This window comes from Delphinapterus leucas, chromosome 9, assembly GCF_059928025.1.
Source record: "Delphinapterus leucas isolate spDelLeu-1000000601 "Yukka" chromosome 9, BTC_Dleu_Yukka2, whole genome shotgun sequence".
In the NCBI taxonomy this organism is placed as follows: domain Eukaryota; kingdom Metazoa; phylum Chordata; class Mammalia; order Artiodactyla; family Monodontidae; genus Delphinapterus; species Delphinapterus leucas.
The window spans coordinates 7192120-7198339 of record NC_143137.1 but is presented as its reverse complement, the minus strand read 5'-3'; the positions used below and the strand labels follow the sequence as shown (position 1 = coordinate 7198339).

At 48.9% G+C, this 6220-nt stretch overlaps 1 protein-coding gene across 2 annotated transcripts in view; it reads right to left on the bottom strand.

Annotated features, from left to right (window-relative positions):
• The window catches only part of EZH2 (enhancer of zeste 2 polycomb repressive complex 2 subunit), a 62563-nt gene extending 62314 nt beyond the window's left edge, over positions 1 to 249 (bottom strand). The window contains exon 1 of one of the 2 annotated variants that reach the window (XM_089917259.1): positions 180 to 249. The gene's annotated coding sequence lies outside the window, so the exon portion shown is untranslated. The remainder of the gene's footprint in view (positions 1 to 179) is intronic. The other variant, XM_089917260.1, reaches the window with a different exon arrangement.
• Positions 250 to 6220: the final 5971 nt, after the last annotated feature.

Genomic DNA, 6220 nt, shown 5'->3' with positions numbered 1-6220 from the left:
CCCCTTCAGAGGGTTCTCCTCTCACCCCGCCAGCCAAAGCGGCACCCCGGGAGAGCCCGCTCGGGGCGATACCCGGACAGGCAGAGCGGCGGCGGGGATGTCCCACCACCGCCGCCGCCGCCGCCCCTCGCCGGGCTCCAGAGCCCCGCCAGCCGGCCGGCCCGACAGCGGCGCGTTACCTGCGCCCCGCGCCCCAGCCCGCGCCGCTCCCGCGCGCCGCTCCCGCGCGCCGCCGCCGCCGCCGCCGCCGCCGCCGCCGCTGCCGCCGCCGCCGGGGCTCCACCGCCTTCTGCGTCCCAGTGGGTGTCGGACGCTCCCGGACCGAGCGCCAAACCCGGCAGCCCAATCGCCATCGCTTTTATTTGGCCCCCCCTGTCCAACCAAGCGCCGCCCCGATTGGCGGGACGCGAGGCGGGCTCCCATCCAATCACAGGGCCCGCCGGGCTCTGAGGCGCAGAGCCAGCCCCACGCCGAGGCGCCCGCGGGACTCGGCCGGGCCGGGCTGGCGGCGCGTGCGCGCGGGCGGGCGGGCGCTGAGGGACGCCGCCGCCGGTGGAAACGCTGCGCCGGCTCTTTGTTCTTTCGCGGAACGCACGGCGCCTTTCAGGAAGGCGGTGGGCCGGCGCGCGGGGACGAAGGGCCTCTGGAGCCCGAATCCCGGGCCGCGGGCGGGAGGCGGACAGGGCGGGGTGGCGGGAACCGGCCGGAGGGCGGGACGGCGCGCTCGCGGCTCTTGGCGGGAACCGCCGCCTCAGAGTTCCCGGGCCGGAGGGGCGGGGCGGGGCCGAAAGCCAAGTTTGAACCAGTTCAAAACTCGGGGGTGGTAACGGTTTCAACCGCTGCACTCTTTTCCCCGCGCGCGGAGCCGAGGCCCGGGCCGGCCGGCGAGCGCGCGGGAGGCGCCCGGACAGGAGGGCCCGCGGTGCCCCGTTTGCCGGCCAGATGCGCTCTGGGGCCCCGGCTCCAGCCCGGCTGGTCTCGGGCGAGGAGCCGCGAGCCTCCCGCGCTCCACTGTGGCCAGCGTGCCGCCCCCCGAGCCGAGCGGAGCGCCCTGCCCGCTACTTTTGTCTGCTGCCGCCGCTCGGCCGCTTGGCCCGCCTCGGATTCCCGGCCCGCTGGACTTTGGTTGGTCGAGCCAACAGTGCCCTTGCCTTAGAAACCTGGCACAGAGCAGCGTCACAATTATTTCGGATTCCTCATTTAGAGCGCCTTGTTCAGACCCTTCCAGTGCTTGTAGTGCCAAGCACGTGTCAACGTTAAAAATCATTTATCAAGGATGAGTGCCGTTCACTTGCCTCGTGCTAACGCCTCTGGAAAGTATTAGGATGATTGCAACATTTTTCAAGTATTAAAAAAAAATGATCTTGGGGTAAGCCTGTTTCAACCCAGAGGAATTAGGAATATTCTACTTCAGATACAGTCTCCACTTTTGATTTTTCTGGCAATGAAGTTAAGATTATTACGAATTTTTTTTTTTAATAGGATGCAGCTATAGGGCAAAGTAACCACTCACCCATATAAACTGGGATTCCATACTGAGTTCAGATGCGGTGCGGGGAGGATGGTCAACTATGAGCTGGAGTTAAAAGCCTAACGGAATCATGTTTTTAATATTTTTAGTTACATTTTTAAATGATTAAGATTTTTAATGACTAGTTCCTCATGTGGTGATTTAACCCTTAGTTCTACCAACATTCCTAAATCACCGTCCCATTCCTCACATATATTCTGGACCAACTCAATGTTAAAAGTTTAGGTGGAGGGAAACCAAAAGATACAGAGAAAGTACAATCATGTGCCCAAATAAAAGCAGAGTTATGAATAAATGATAAGAATAGTGCAAAAGTAAGTAGGTTATGCATCTGAGATGTAACTATAAACTAATGTAACAATTCCATCTGTCATATACCAACAGTCACCAATACATTCGGAGTCCATGGTAAAAGGCTTCCCTCTAGACCATTAATTTACAATTACTTTTTAAACCAGCCATTTAAATCTCAAGAGTTAACTTTATCCCTAAGTCACTTATCAAATTACCGATTTTGCCTGTCCTTTATATTAAATATTAAAACAATGTGGGCATTTTTTAAAGGAAATTACATTAGAGATTATCAGCAAATCCAGGCAATATATAAACACATCCAGCATAGTGTGAAATGCCATATAAATTGTAAGGCATTTAGAACCAAGGAATGACATTGGATCAAGATGTTCCCCCAAAAACTCAGAAAAGGAAATTTTAGCTGGACCCTAAAGAAAGTGTAAGAGTTAGATTGATGGGGCAGTGAGGGCACTTGAGATGGGAATGAACAGGTACTCCGAGTGATTATGTGGAATCTAACTAGAGCTGAGAGTACCAGTTGTGAAAGAGCGGATTAGAAAGCCAATATTGTAATATTTATATTTACAATACACATTTATGTTAAGTATAATATGAGGGCTGACTTGGAGCAGGAAGTAGGGGTGCCAGTGGATCACAACATTGTCTTAATTTGGGGGTAACATTATCCAGTTAAGCAAGATGTTTTAGGTCACAGTGATGGCAAGAAAAAAGGCTAAATTGAAAACTGCCAAATATGTATATTATCTTGCAACTCAATTTTGTATATTCACAAATACAGGAAAGTTGGGAGGGAGAAGAATTATTTCATTTTAGATACTAAGAAAAATTATCTGAAGATTTCCAAGCAGGGAAAGCAAGAAAATGTGTGTGTGTGTGTGTGTGTGTGTGTGTGAACCCCAAATTACTGAAGGGACCCAGATGAAGTAGAAAGCCAGGCTGAACACAAAGGTAGATGTGAAGGGTAAGAGTCACCAGTAGTAGTTATGCTACTACTAGTAGGTCATCCTGTCCTCTGTTAAAGACAGATTTACTATTAACAGTTACGGGATAAAACCAAAAGTGGAGAGTTAAACTCTGAAGTCAGGACATAGCTCTACCTTAGTCACGGCTGTTCTCCCAGGGCCTACCACTGCCTGCACACAGTGTATCATCAGGGTTTTCCAGGGGGCACAGGAGAAGGTCAAGGGCAAAATTAAGGCTGTTAGCATCACAGAACTCCCCTTTCAACCCCCTGAATGGGATTTACTTCTCACACATTCTTTTATTCACTCAGCATTCAACAAGTATTACGGAGGGCTTACTATGTGAAAGCACTGTTTTAGGGTCTAGGAATACAAAGAGAACAAAAGAAAAGTCCCTGCCTTGGTGGAGCTGATAATCTAGTGGAGAGAAACAAACAATAAACAAATTATACAGCAGATGAGTGATAGTAAATAAAACGGGGAAACACATAGCATGGAAGGAGGGAAGCATTGAGTGTAAATGCTGCAATTTTAAAATAGCTTATGGAGGCCACAGTGAGAAGGTGACATGCGAAGGAAAACTTGGAGGTGAAGGAGCACCTCCTAAGAAAGATGTTCAAACAGGAGGGGATGGCAAGTGTCTGGGCCTGAGGTGGGAGCCTGCCTGGTGCTCTAGGGGGAGTGGGAGACCGGTGGGAGGGGAGGGGGCACAGGCAGATCTTCTCGCGCCTTGCGGGCCGTTGTTAGGACTTGACTTTTTACTTCAGTGAGACGATTTGGAGCAGAAAGGTGATTGGATGATTTAAACGAGATCACTCTGGCTGCTGTGTTGAGAGTAGACTGAAGTGGAGCAAGGGCCAAATCAGAGAGCAGTTAGGGCTCTATCGTAATAACCCAGGCAAGAAATGACTGTGACTGGGAAGCTAAGTGGTGACAGTGGAGCTGGCAGGCTGTAGTTAGATCCTGGGTGTGTCTTGCAGGTACAGGCGGTAGGAGCGGGATAGGGATATGGGGGTGGAGGTTTGGAAATCAGAGTTTAGTTTGGGACGCAGTAAGTTTAAGATGCCTGTTTTCAACCAAGTCGAGCTATCAAGAGGTTGGTAAGTTATTGATGGGAGGAAAACTTGTCCTCTACCAATTTAGGACCTAGTTATCAGTGCCAGCAAATTAATTCACAGCAGAGTAACAGGGTAAACTCTTGCTTATGATGCCTGCAGGAGTACTTCTCCAGAGAGAGTAGCTCCCCAAACAGCAAGAGGTCAATGTTTATATACCAGCTTAATAAAGGGCGGGGGAACAGGGGAGGTTTAAGCCTTCCAAGGATGGAACATTCTGATGAGGCTTGTTTAAATGATTTTTTTTTTTCTTCTGGAATGTCCCAGTGCCTGAGATAGGTCACCTCCCTGACGGGAGACTTGCTGGGGAGGGCAGGTAGCTGACTCTGTGAAGCTCTCACTTGAGTCAGATAAGGGGAGTCCAATAAGTTCTTTCAGCATGTTAGAGCTGAGATGTTCGCACTTTAGGGTCATCTTTATACCATTTCTGTTATAAAAAAAAATTCGTTATAGGAGTCTGGACTTAGGGGAGAAGTTGTGACTAGGAATGTAAGTTTGGGAATCATCAGCATATAAATGGTGGTTAAAACCAAGGGAATAGGGGTAGACAGAAAAGAAGTTGAAGGTACTCTACCGTGACGTTTGTGGCAATGAGGAGAAACCAATAAAGACAGAGGGAACGACCAGCCAAGTGGGAAAGTGTGGCATCCTGGGAGCCAAGGGGAGGAGGTGTTTCAAAGAGGAGAGTAAGCGTTGCACAATAAGTAAGATGTCCAAGACTTAACCCTCGGATTTAACAACATGGAGAGCATTGGTGACCTTGATAGCACACTTTCAGTAGACTGGTTGGAGTGGATTTCATAGTGAATGAAGATTGGAGATAGCAACTGTAGCCAACTCTCTCAAGAGTTTTACTACAGAAGGAGAGAAAATATAGCTGGAACAGTAAGTGGGATCGAGAGAAAGATTTTAAGATCATTAAGAGAAATAACATACCACGTTGGTATTCTGATGAAAGATCTAGTGGAGATGGGAAAACTGGTGATTCAGGAAAGAAAGCATAATGCTGGAGCAACATCTGGTATGTTAGGAGGCATGGACTCCAGACCCTGAACAGGTGAAAAGAGATGGGTCCTGGAGCCTGTCAGCACCCTAGCAAAGATTGACCTTTGCTAGTTAATGGCCAGGAGAGAAGGTAGACTACCTGGACACAAATGCAGGTACATGGGTAGATTTGGTAGGCGTTTACATCTGATTGCAATGGACACCCATCGGTAATTACCTGACTGAGAATGGGTAGTGTGTAAATGAGCATGCAGTTCGTTAGGGCAAAAAAATGTTTAGACCATTATATTCCAGCATCACATTTTTATCAACTCTCCCTTTTTGGTCTTAAAATAATTTCTCAGTCCTAATAGAGATAGAAAACTGATTATTTGGGTTTTAGACATAGAGAATACAGAGCAAAAGCAAAACATCTAAAAGTTTTGGAGGACAAATGAAGAGCTATAGGATATAAAACTTGGCTAAGAGGTTTGAGCTTGTCAACGGAGGAGCAGCAACTGAAGGCCCGAGAAGGGATGAACTCTCGTAAAGAACGAGAGCAGCCTTATACTGCAGGCTGGAAAACACCCAGGGCTGGGGCCAGGAAACGTGTGGCATGTAGAGAAAGCTTAATTAAAAATTATAGCAATGGGCTTCCCTGGTGGTGCAGTGGTTGAGAGTCCGCCTGTTGATGCAGGGGACACGGGTTCGTGCCCCGGTCCGGGAGGATCCCACATGCCGCGGAGCGGCTGGGCCCGTGAGCCATGGCCGCTGAGCCTGCGCGTACGGAGCCTGTGCTCCACAACGGGAGAGGCCACAGCAGTGAGAGGCCCGCGTGCTGCCAAAAAAAAAAAAAAAAAAATTATAACATAATTTGGTCCTGATTTAAATTAGCCTGACCTTTTAAGAAAAAGGTTGAAATAGTCACCTCTAGAAAGCCAAAGGGGGCTGTGATAGGCAGCCTCTAAAATGCTCCCAGGTATTATCGCCTCTTGATCTTCACAGCTTTGTGTAATCTTCTCCCCTTGAATGTGGCTGGACCCACTGGCTGATTCACTTCTAATTAATAGAATACGGCCACGTGAGTAATGGGATGTCATTTCTGAAATTAGGACCTACCCCCCACCTCTTTCTCACTCTTTCTCTCCCTCATCTCTTGCTCTGGATGAAACAAGCTGTCATCAGTTTTATCCCTTACACCTCCACCACCCTTAATTCCAGCCATGTTGTACTACCCACTTTCCCAAACACAAATTCAGCGAAATTGAGCAGGATGTTACCATTTTACTTTGACTTTTAAAAGAGAAATTTGA